Source organism: Denticeps clupeoides, chromosome 3, assembly GCF_900700375.1.
Source record: "Denticeps clupeoides chromosome 3, fDenClu1.1, whole genome shotgun sequence".
Taxonomy (NCBI): Eukaryota; Metazoa; Chordata; class Actinopteri; order Clupeiformes; family Denticipitidae; genus Denticeps; species Denticeps clupeoides.
This window is the reverse complement of record NC_041709.1, coordinates 33,894,654-33,907,397: the sequence shown is the minus strand read 5'-3', so window position 1 is coordinate 33,907,397 and position 12,744 is coordinate 33,894,654. Positions and strand designations below refer to the sequence as shown.

The following is a 12,744-nucleotide window of genomic DNA, read 5'->3' as shown; positions in this document are numbered from 1 at the left end:
AATACTGGAACCAACAGGAATTGATGTGAAGAAAGAGTCGGATGATGAAGAATATTCAGGTGAGTGGAGTTCTGTTCATATAAAGAACTGTAATGACAGTGTTGCTGTGGATAAGCACATCATATATTTTACTGTAAGTAGACCATGAATAACTAGGGAGACCCACAGAAACCCACTGGGGCAGTGGTGGCCTGGAAGCGCCCCCGTAATCAGAAGGTTGCAGGATGGAATCCTGTTCTGCCAAGGTGCCACTGAGGTGCCATTGAGCAAAGTACCGTCCCCACACCCTGCTCCCCGGGCAGCTGTCATGGTTTCGTTGTGTCACCATATGCTGTGCTTGCTGTGTATCACGTTGACTTTCAATATCCACTTTATTCCTCACTAATTGTGTTCAAAACTCCTTTTAGAAATAAATAGATAATTTCATTAATCAGGTTCATGTCTTTGGTGGCTTTAAATTTTTTTACAGATCAGGAAAGCTAAGTCACTGTCCAAAGGTATAAAGAGGAAACATGTATGACAACAGTTTAAGAGAAGTGAAGATCCTTGAAACACAGCAAATAAACTATTCTAAAGTCTAATCAGTGTGAAGAGTGTTTTACCGTCCCCACACACTTTTAATATCCACTTTATTTTCACTCATTTTGTCCCAAAAACCCTTTTTAAAATGTCATGTCATTTGATTAATCAGTTACAAACATGTCATTGATTGTTTTAAATCATATTTACAGATCAGGAAAGCAAATTCGCTGATCAAAGGTGTAAAGAAGAAATGCTGCACCAGTTCAAGTATGACGACAGTTTAAAACAAGTGAAGATCATCGAAACAGGACAGAGAAACAATTCTAAAGAGAAGCCTTACCAGTGTGTACAATGTGGGAAGAGTTTTACACGAGCATCAAATCTTAAAGCACACAAGAGGACACATACAGGGGAGAAGCCCTATCAGTGTGCACAATGTGGGAAAAGCTTTTCATGTGCATTAAACCTTAAAAGACACAAAAGGACACATACTGGAGAGAAGCCCTACAAGTGTGTACAATGTGGGAGGAGTTTTGCACAAGCATCACACCTTAAAAGACACAAGAGGACACATACTGCAGGTGAATTAAACTTTTTTTTGAATGCATATATCCAAAGTTTAAACAGAATTAGTATAATAATTATTATTATTCCAAATCATAACGCTCCTGAAATTACTCCAGAGTGTAGTAATCAGCATGAAAACGAAAAAAGTGAACTTTTACAGTTATATTTGTTTTCCCTGTATAGATACAATATGACCACGTAAAATATTGTGATATATTGCTGTATCAATTTTTTGTATCACCCCTAGTCCCCACACTCTGCTCCCCGGGCACCTTTCAATGCTGCCCATTGCTCATTAAGGGTGATTGGTTAGATGAAGAGGACATGTCAATGTAATGTCATTTGATTTCAAAGACAGGTTCAAACATGTCTTTGATTGCTTTAAATTATTTTTACAGATCAGGAAAGTGGGACATCAGACAAGATGACACATACTGGAGAAAAGCCCTACCAGTGCGTACAGTGTGGGAAGAGTTTTAAACATGTGTCAAACCTTTCAAGACACAAAAAGATACATTCTGGAGAAAAGCCCTACCAGTGTGTACAATGTGGGAAGAGTTTTGCAGAAGGATTCAGTCTAAAAATACACCAGAGGACACATACCGGTGAGAAGCCCTACCAGTGTGTACAATGTGGGAAGAGTTTTGCAGATGCATCATACTTTAAAAGACACAAGAGGACACATGCTGCAAACCCGTGCACTGTTTGCCCTAAAGGCTTTAGAACATTAGATCAACTCAAACATCATCAATGTTTACATATTGAAGAAAAGGCTGACATGTGTACAGAGAAGAAATGGAAGAAATCAGATATCATCACACCTGTGGATTGTGTTGAAACAGTGGAAGTAACAGTGAATGATGAGAAGCAGGACTTGGATGATGTGATTCATTCAGGTGAGTAAAACTAAACTTAAAGTTGAAGTCATACACACACTGCTCCCCTGCGCCTGTCATGGCTGCCCACTGCTCACTCAGGGTAATGGGTTAAATGCAGAGGACAAATTTCACTGTGTGCACTGTGTGCTGTGCTGCTGTGTATCACATGTGACAGTCACTTCACTTCACGTGACAATCACTTCACTTTCACCATATACAAGTACACAGAGAGACGAGATTGCGAAGCTTCTGGGATTCACAGTGTGCATGAAATCATAGTGCAAATGGAATAACACACATCACAAAATCATGACAAAGGACATTGTGCACTGACATACAGTACAGGCCAAAAGTTTGGACACACCTTCTCATAAATAAGTGTTTTCTTGATTTTCATGACCATTTACATTGGTAGATTCTCACTGAAGGCATCAAAACTATGAATGAACACATGTGGAGTTATGTACTTAACAAAAAGTGGAGACCTGACCTCCACAGTCACCGGACCTGAACCCAATCAAGATGTTTTGGTGTGAGCTGGACTGCAGAGTGAAGGCAAAGGGGCCAACAAGTGCTAAACACCTCTGGGAACTCCTTCAAGACTGTTGGAAAACCATTTCATGTGACGACCTCTTGAAGCTCATCGAGAGAATGCCAAGAGTGTGCAAAGCAGTAATCAGATCAAAGGGTGGCTGTTTTGAAGAAAGTAGAATATAAAACATATTTTCAGTTATTTCACCTTTTTTTTATTAGGTACATAACTCCACATGTGTTCATTCATAGTTTTGATGCCTTCAGTGAGAATCTACCAACGTAAATGGTCATAAAAATAAAGAAAACACATTGAATGAGAAGGTATGTCCAAACCTTTGGACTGTACTGTATATAATATAGTGCAGGTTGAGACAAACCAGGCAGACAAGTAGCAGCAATATGACAATATATTAATGTATGGATGCATTTAGTATATAGTGTATATGATGTACTATTATAATAATGGTGGTTGTAGTGATTATATAATGACAATAACACAGCAGAACAGTGTGAGGTAGAGACAAATTATCAAGTGCAAAGTGTGGTACTGATATTCAGTTTGTAATGTGCAGTTTGGGAGGAAATTAATTTGTCTCATACACGGTTTGATATGCAGTGAAATGCTTTTAGCGACTGCTACAGACCAGATTATTACAAATATTGCAAGTAAAAAAGGAACCAATATGCAAATTGGAAAGAATCAACTCTGTTCTTTCCAATCAACTCTGTTCTCCGTTGTTGTCCCTGGCTGGTGGAACAACCTGCCCTCCTCCACACGACTAGCCGAGAGTATCAGCACTTTTAAGAAGCAGGTGAAAACCCTCTTGTTCAAAAAGTATTACAGACAAATCTAACACTTACACATGCACATGCGTACACATTGCACAAAACAATACAAAAATGTATATATACATTATAATTTTTTTCTTCGTCTAGCACTTAACAATCTCTGAGCATGCTCTTGGGTGACAAGTTGAGCCTTATCAGGGCTCTTAGTTTGTAAACTCAATATTCTATAGAAATCGAACGAGAATTGCTGGTGTCTTCCTCTTGTAAGTCACTTTGGATAAAAGCGTCTGCTAGATAAAGTAAAGTAAATATTGCAAACATAACCAAATATTACACTTTTATGTCTTTAACCTTAAACATAAAATATGTGTAACAGGTAGGGTAAAGGTGTGCAAATAGGTGGAGACAAAGTATAAAGTGACAAAGTATAACGAGGTAAACGTGCAAGGATAAAAATAGTTAAAAATTAGTTTTAGTGCAAGGATTTGTAGGGGAATTGAGTCCAGAAGTGAGAGTGAAAGTGCTGGAGTATATTGGAGTTCTATGAAGTGTTGTGGTTGTTGAGAGCTTCAATAGCCTGCGGGAAGAAGCTGTCGTCAGCAATAGCCTGTCGTCAGCAAACTTGATGGTGGTGGAGTTAGTAGTGGCTGTACAGTCGTGGGTGTACAGAGAGCACAGCAGGGGGCTCAAAACACAGCCCTGGGGGGGCTCCAGTGCCGAGAGTGATTGTGGCTGAGACATGTCTGCCCATCCTTACTGCCTGTGGTCACCTGGTTAGATTGTTGGAGATCCACTGACAGAGAGATGAGCTGAGTCCCAGGTGCTCCAGCTTGGTGGTGAGTGTGGAAGGGATTATTGTGTTAAATGCTGAGCTGTAGTCAATGAAAAGCATTTTAACATAATTTCCCTTCCGAGTGTCGAGGTGGGTTGTGTGTGTCCGGTAGTGACGAAATGATGAAGTCTCTGAAAAGAGACTTCATCATACCGGATGTTGGTGCTTTATAAACCGTTATTGTCCTTATTGCCCCAGGCTCCTAGAGTCTCTCTGTTTGAGTTGTGACTCCAGTTTCTTCTGACTCCGCCCCCTTCACCGCTTTCCTGATGCTGTACGACACAGCCTTATATGGCCCCATGTCCCCGGAAGCAAGCCCCGTGTTATAGGTTGTGGTGTGAGATCTCGTATGGTTTTATCCACTCACAGCTTCTGATTGGGAAACGTTCTGGCGATCGTTTTCTGAACGGTATCATCTGTTATTTTCCCTATGAAGCTCACAAACGGTTCCGTATATTCGCTGAGGCTCCCAGAACTATTGTGAAACATGTTCCAGTCTGCGTCCAGTGCGTCCTGAAGAGCGGCCACCGATTGGTCCGTTCAGCGTGCCACCTCCCTCTGAACCTTCCTGTTTGAGTGCCTCATGCAGCTCACATAAGGCAGTGTTCGTGTCCGCTTTCGGTGGAATGTAAGCGGCGCTGATGATGACTGATGTGAACCCCCTAGGGAAAAAAAACGGGTGACATTTCATGGACAATAGTTCCAGGTTGGGTGTGCACGAGCGTAAGAGTGGGACAACACTTTCGCCCCAGCTGTTGTTTACCATCAAGCACATGCTGCCTCCCGGTGTCTTCCCCAAGTCCCCCTGTCCTGTCCATGCAGTGCACCGAGAAGAATTCGGTCCGGCTTAATGCCGTGGTCCGGCACCGCTGGGTTCAGCCATGTCTCAGTGAAGCAGAGGAGGTTGCAGTCCCGGATGTCTCTCTGGAACTTTACCCTGGCCCTGAGGTCATCGAGCTTGTTCTCCAGTGACTGGACGTTGGCGAGCAGGATGCTAGGCAGAGGTGTGCGGTGTGCACGGGCCCTCAGCCTGTTCCTGAAGCCGGCTTGTTTTCCCCGGGGCCGCCGCTTCGGGGCGTGTCCTTTGTTCTTCCTCAGGATTTAACTCGGCCAGCTGGGATCCGGAGCAGTTAAGGTCTTCGAATTGTAAGTTCATTGTATACTAATAGAAACAAGACTGTCTCTACTGTACTTAATGCGCTCAATGGTGGTGGATTTGCCGGTGAAAGGTTATTGAACAAAAGTTTAAAAGACAAAAACAAGCTAACCGGGGTCAGAGCAGTCGCGACGGCAGACGACCTCACCGGCGCCATCTTGGTTTCTGATGATGATCCTGGGGGTAAGAACTGTTCCTTAACATGGCAGATCTGGCTCTGATGCTGCAGTATCTAGTTCGGGAGGGCAGGAGTGTGAAATGTGAGGGATGTGAAGGGTTTGCATGTTGCGGCAGTTCTTGCAGACGCTGCATTTGTGAAAGGTGTCCAGTAGAGGGCAGAGATGCATCCCAATTCATCTTTAATGATGAGCCAGATGTGGGCAGGATGTGATCTCCTTTGTCTTATCGACATTCAGAGACAGATTGTTGTTGTGGCACCATGCATATAGCTGTTCCACCTCTTCTCTGTACGCCGACTTATCAGTCCCGGCACAGTCGCATCACCTGCGAATTTCATGACATGGTTGGTTGTGTGTGTTTGTGTGTCTTAAGCATTTCAGATAGTGGGTGAATTTCTGTAAATACATATTGTTGTTCCGCAAACACACATTCCCCCAGACTATAATAGTGATACAGCAGAAAAGGTCCTCTAAATACAGCCCTCATGTTCCCCAGTCCAGGTTTTGCACGTTCGAATGCCGTAAAAATAAAGATCTCCAAAGATCACCCCATGTGGTTTTGGTCAATTTTAATATCCAGTTTATTCTTCACTGTTTGTGTACAAAACCCCTGCCGTTGTGTCAATTGATTAATCAGGTTCAAACATGTTGTATGGTTTTTACAGATCAGGAAAGCAGATTCGTGGATCAAAGGTGTAAAGAGGAAACTGAAGAAAGGTTGCACCAGTTCACCAAGTATGACAACAGTTTAAGACAAGTGAAGATCCTTCAAACACAACAGAGAAACTATTCTAAAGAGAAGCTTTACCAGTGTGAAGAGTGTGGGAAGAATTTTACACAAGCATTTAGTCTAAAAACACACCAGAGGATACATACTGGAGAGAAGCCTTACCAGTGTGTACAATGTGGGAAGAGTTTTGCAGAAGCATCAAATCTTAAAACACACCAGAGGACACACACTGGAGAGAAACCCTACCAGTGTGCACAGTGTGGGAAGAGATTTACAAGAGCAGGAACCTTTAAAATACACAAGAGGATACATACTGGAGAGAAGCCCTATCAGTGTCTACAATGTGGGAAGAGTTTTACAAGAGCATCAAACCTTAAAAAACACAAGAGGATACATACTGCAAAACTGTGCACTTTTTGCTCTAAATGGTTTAGAACATTAGATCAACTCAAACATCATCAATGTTTACATACTGAAGAAAAGGCCGACAAGCGTACAGGGAAGGAATCAGATATCATCACACCTGTGAATTGGGTGGAAACTGTGGAAGTAACAGTGAATGATGAGAAGCAGGACTTGGATGATGTGATTCATTCAGGTGAGTGAAATAAAATTCAAGCATTTCATCGTAAAAGCTCTTCCAGGCTAAAAGGGGTGGGAATCATAAATTACACTAAATATTGAATAATCCAGAATGAAACTTCACAGAAATATTCAGTCTCACATTCTAATCATATGAATTAATTTTGAAACCTTGGTTTAGTGCCACCAACTGGCAAGAGAAAAAGTACCACTTTGCACTTTCTACTGTCGTGCTTGTACACCGTTCACCAGATTGACATGAAATTTGGTCAGTATGTTTTGAACATGCTCCTTATGATGTGTTTATAAGGATTTTTGATATGTTAAATAGTTTCTTGCCCATGACATTTCAGATGCAGGGTACGAGCTGTGATTTTGGAACAAACTGGTTTTTATATCCACTATACCCCACTATTGTGAGTTGAAATCCTGAACCAACAAGGTTCCACTGAGGTGTCATAGATCTTCTAACACCCCTAGTCCCCACACTCTGCTTCCTGGATGCCTTTCATGGCTTCCCACTGCTCACTAAGGGTGATGGGTGAATTGAAGAGAACACATTTAATTGTGTCACCATGTGCTGTGCCTGCTGTGTATCACAATCACAAAAACAATTGCTTTCACTTTCAATATCCAGTTATGTCCAAAACCCCTGCTTAAAATGTCATGTCATTTGATTAATCAGGTTCAAACATGTCTTTGGTAAAATTGTATGTTTTTACAGAACAAAAAACTTCTGATCAAAGATGTAAAGAGGAAACTGAAGAAAAGCTACACAAGTTCAACAAGGATGAGACAAGTTTAAGACAAGTGAAGATCCTTCAAACAGGACAGAGAAACAATTCTAAAGAGAAGCCTTTCCAGTGTGAAGAGTGTGGGAAGTATTTTGCAGAAGCAGGAGCCCTTAAAATACACACAAGGACACATACTGGAGAGAAGCCCTACCAATGTGTACAATGTGGGAAGAGTTTTACACACATATCAAATCTTAAAAGACACAAGAAGACACATACTGGAGAGAAACCTTACCAGTGTGAGCAATGTGGGAAGAGTTTTGCAGATGCATTCGGTCTAAAACTACACCAGCGGACACATACTGGAGAGAAGCCCTATCAGTGTGTACAATGTGCGAAGAGTTTTGCAGATGCATCACACCTTAGAAGACACAAGAGGACACATACTGCAAAAAAGTGCACACTTTGCTCTAAAGACTTTAGAACATCAGGTCAACTCAAAAATCATCAATGTTTACATACTGAAGAAAAGGCCGACAAGCATACAGAGAAGAAATTGAAGAAATCAGATATCATCACACCTGTGAATTTGGTTGAAACAGTGGAAGTAACAGTGAAGGATGAGAAGCAGGACTTGGATGATGTGATACATTCAGGTGAGTGAAATAAAATGCAAGCATTTCAGATTTCAGACTACAGCATTTTATACATTCATGTTTAAAATCCCTAATGTTCATCAGTGCAGGTTTTGATTTAGGCCTCGTTTTTTTCTGGTATTCATAGCATCAGGTAGTTTTTGACTGTAATCCGATGCTTCTCTGTGCATTGATTTGCCTCAAAACATACACATGGGCATTTAGCACAAGCGTTTGGTCAATTGAGCATTTGGACGGTTTCAAATAAATGCTGTTTGCAACGTTTTCTTCTGACCACTAAACCGTAAATGTTCATATGAAAATGAGCAGCAGTGAGTCTCTCACCTTTTTCTCTTCATGCTGTTGCTACCAGTGTTTTATATTGGGTGAAGTATTAATATTACTAGTAATTGTTGCTGCTACTAAGTATACACTGTTTATTTTGCAAATGGATGTTGGTTCCTTAAAGCACGCTACAATGAAAATATTCACAGAACATATCACCATTTCCATTTATTGTGCCACCCCACACTTAATGCAGAAACCTTTTTTCAAACTCCCAATCCAATTTCTAAAAGAAATCATTATGAGGTGATTGACTGTTATTGTCAATTTCTCTGTATTTTTGTCATAGTTGTTGAACCACAAATATCAACAGATTCCATCACATCTCTGATCTGTGGAAAAATACTGGAACCAACAGGAATTGATGTGAAGAAAGAGTTAGATGATGAAGAATATTCAGGTGAGTGGAGCTCTGTTCATATAAAGAACTGTATTGACTGTGTTGCTCTGGATAATCACTCCAGATATTTTACTCTCAGTAAACCATGAATAATTCGGGAGACCCACAGAGGTTCCACACTAACTACAAATGTGGCAGACATAATCAGCTCTAGCAGAGGAACCGAACAATATTTTGTACACTTTGAGGTAATGAATACAATTACTGAGAACTGTTATCCGTAGCTTTTAACTCTGCTTATGACCACACTGAATTTTTGTGTTCTATGTTCTTAGTTTTTGATTCAGTGTGTCTAAATGAAGCTGTGCACATTGACAGGCACAAATACAGGAGATCTGAGCGAAAGTGGAAGGACAAGCTGCATATGTCTCTTTAGATATGCTATGAAAGATCTGTGAAAGCTGCTAAAAACATTTTTCTGATATTATTGACTCAAATTCCCACAATCCCTGTGTACTTTTTAAGACTGTGAATTCTGTTCTTAATGCTCTGACTTCAAAAGCTATCACAGCACTGAATTGGCACTTGTAAAAGAGTTAGACATTCTTTTAGCCACATATTAGACATTAGACATTCTTTTAGCCACATATTCTGGCCACTGTGTTGTTTTGGTACTTTTGGACCTAACAGCTGCTTTCAACAAAGTAGACCATAAGATCCTCCTGTCTCGTTTGCACAACTGGGTGGGCATTCATTCTGGTGTTCTAGAGTGGTTTAGGTCTTACCTAACCGAGAGAAGTTTTTGTGTCTGTATTGGTGCCACTGAATCTGCTTCAGTGCCTCTCAGGTGTGGAGTGCCTCAAGGTTCTATTCTTGGACCTCTTCTCTTGGTACATACTTCATCTAGTTTCAGTTCTTCAGAAACATGGCATTTCGTTCCATGTCTATGCGATGACAGTCAAATCTACATGCCACTTAAACAAGAAACGCATATTCTAACTTTTTTACATTTTAATGAAAAAAAAACAAAAACACGGAAGTCATGTTGTTTGGAGTGAGTTAAATTTGACTTATATACAGCAAAAAAATTGGGTGTTAGACCAGACAGCGAACTGACATTTGATGCACAGATCAGCTCAGTGGTCAAAACCAGCTTTTTTTCAACTGAGACAACTGTCCAAATCATCTGGACTACTGCAATGCACTTAATGTTGGGCTTAACCAGAGGTTACTTGATCGACTCCAGCTAGTCGAAAAATGCTGTGGGCACCTTTTAACAGGTGCTAAAAACCTGAGCACATTACTCCATTTCTAGAATCGTTACATTGGCTCCTGGTTCGTTATTGGATTGATTTTGAAATTTTTGTGTTTTTAAATGTCTTCATGCCCTTGCTCTAAGGTATCTGTCTGATCTGTATCAGTCGTACGCTCCTCCACGTGCTCTTGGGTCCACAGATCATTCATTGTTAGTTGTCCCCAAGACAAGGATAAAATGTTTTCAGTCGCTGCTGCAAGACATCAGGTGGGCCAAATCCCTTCCTGCTTTTGAAGTGAAAGTGAAAGTGTTTGTCATGCACTGCAGCACATCGCTGTGCACACAATGAAATGTGCCCTCTGCATTTAACCCATCACCCATGATAGGTGCACGGGGAGCTGTGTGTGGGGATGGTACTTTGCTCAGTGGCAACGTGGCGGATTGGGATTTTAATTACGGGGTCGCTTCCTTAACCACTAGGCCCCCACTGCCCCATAATAAGAACTCCCGTAACACATTTTTTTCTCCTTGGCTTTCAAATCTGTCTGAGATGTTGGTTTTACTGTTTTCTTGTGATTGTTATTATTTTATTCACTGTCTCTCTCTCGTCTCTTTGTCTGTGTCAACTGTGTTGTTTTAAAGTGCTTTATAAACATATTAGAATGTGCTGCCACTGCCTCAGATATTCCAGCAGAGACTGTGCTGACCAGCTGGCAGAGATATTTCACTAAGAAAAGGAGGAGTAGGACCAAAATTGTTAATAAGGGTCCTTCCCCCTCCCAGGGAATTCCTATTTTACACAATTACTCTCTATAATGACATAAAAATGATTAAAAGTTAAATTAAATCATGCACTTCCAGTGGCATAAGATTAATAAACTCATCAACTGTGAAACATGGTGCATTCAAAGTTAACTGTTTTTATATATATATATATATATATATATATATATATATATATATATATATATATATATATATATATATATATATATATATATTTTTTTTTTATAATTAGTGTTTATTCCTGTAGGTTTTATAGACTGTTATCTGATTATATGGTTTCGGTCTAAGAATGATTCAGGCTCAAACATTAATTGTTTTAAATTGTTTTTACAGATCAGGAAAGCAAGTTCCCAGATGAAGAAAAGTTGCACCAGTTCAAGTATGACAACAGTTTAAGACAAGTGAAGATCCTTGAAAGAGGACAGAAAAAATATTCTAAAGAGAAGCCTTACCAGTGTGAAGAGTGTGGGAAGAGTTTTACACAAGCATCAGACCTTAAATCACACAAGATGACACATACGGGAGAGAAGCCCTACCAGTGTGTACAATGTGGGAAGAGTTTTGCACGAGCATCAAACCTTAAAGCACACAAGTGGACACATACTGAGGAGAAGCCCTACCAGTGTGTACAATGTGGGAAGAATTTTTCATGTGTATTATACCTTAAAAGACACAAGAGGACACATTCTGGAGAGAAGCCCTACCAGTGTGTGCAATGTGGGAAGAATTTTGCATGTGCATCATATCTTAAAAGTCACAAGAGTACACATATTCCAAATATCTACCAGTGCACTCTTTGCTCTAAAGGCTTTACAACATTAGATCAACTCAAACATCATCAACATTTACATACTGAAGAAAAGGCCAACAAGCGTAATGAGAAGAAATTGAAGAAATCAGATATCATCACACCTGTGAATTTGGTTGAAACAGTGGAAGTAACAGTGAATGATGAGAAGCAGGACTTGGATGATGTGATTCCTTCAGGTTAGTGAAATATAATTTAAGCATTTCAGATAGTGGGTGAATTTCTGTAAGTATGTATTTAATACACACAAATACACATTTTTCTTCCAGATTGTAATAGTGTGATCATTTTGTACATTTAGAAATATTATTTAGGAAAGATCCTATATATACCGCTCTCATGCTCACCAGTCCAGGTTTTGATTTAGGCCTTGTTCACACGGTTATCTAATGCAGGCATTTTTTCTGTTGATCATAGCATCAGGTAATTTCTGACTGTAATCTGACGTTTCTCTGTGCATTATTTTGCTCCAAAACATACACACGGGCATTCAGCACAAGCGTCAACTGAGCATTTGCAACGTTATCTTCTGACCACTAAACCCTAAATGTTTTGCTGGTACAAGTTCATATGAAAATGAGCAGCAGTGAGTCTCTCTCCTTTTTCTCTTCATGTTGTTGCTACCACTGTTTTATATTGGGTGAAGTATTAGTTTTAGTAGTAGTTGTTGCTGATACTAAGTATACATGGTTTAAAATTATTTTGCAAATTACTGTTGGTTCCTTAAAGCACAATACAATGAACATGTTCACAGACTATATCATAATTTTTGTTTCACCCAACACTTTTCAACGCTTTGTCCAATCCTCTTTTCAAAACCCCCAATCACATTTTAAAAATAAATCATTATGAGGTGATGGGCTGTAATTGTCATTTTCTCTGTTTCTTTGTCATAGATGTTGAACCAGAAATATCACCAGATACCATCACATCTCTGATCTCTGGTGAAGCCCTGGAACCAACAGGAATTGATGTGAAGAAAGAGTTGGGTGATGAAGATTATTCAGGTGAGTGGAGTTCTGTTCATATAAAGAACTGTATTGACTGTGTTGCTGTGGATAAGCAGATCTTT

General features: G+C 40.1%; 1 protein-coding gene and 1 long non-coding RNA gene across 2 annotated transcripts in view; both read left to right on the top strand.

The window, feature by feature from the left end:
• Nucleotides 1-12,744, top strand: part of LOC114785464 (zinc finger protein 493-like) — a 478,845-nt gene that overhangs the window by 391,322 nt on the left and 74,779 nt on the right. The window lies entirely within an intron of this gene.
• LOC114785922 (uncharacterized) lies at nucleotides 7,736-11,456 on the top strand. Its single transcript, XR_003749123.1, has 4 exons — nucleotides 7,736-8,159; nucleotides 8,773-8,883; nucleotides 8,963-9,071; nucleotides 11,198-11,456. It is a non-coding gene; the product is annotated as an uncharacterized LOC114785922 (long non-coding RNA).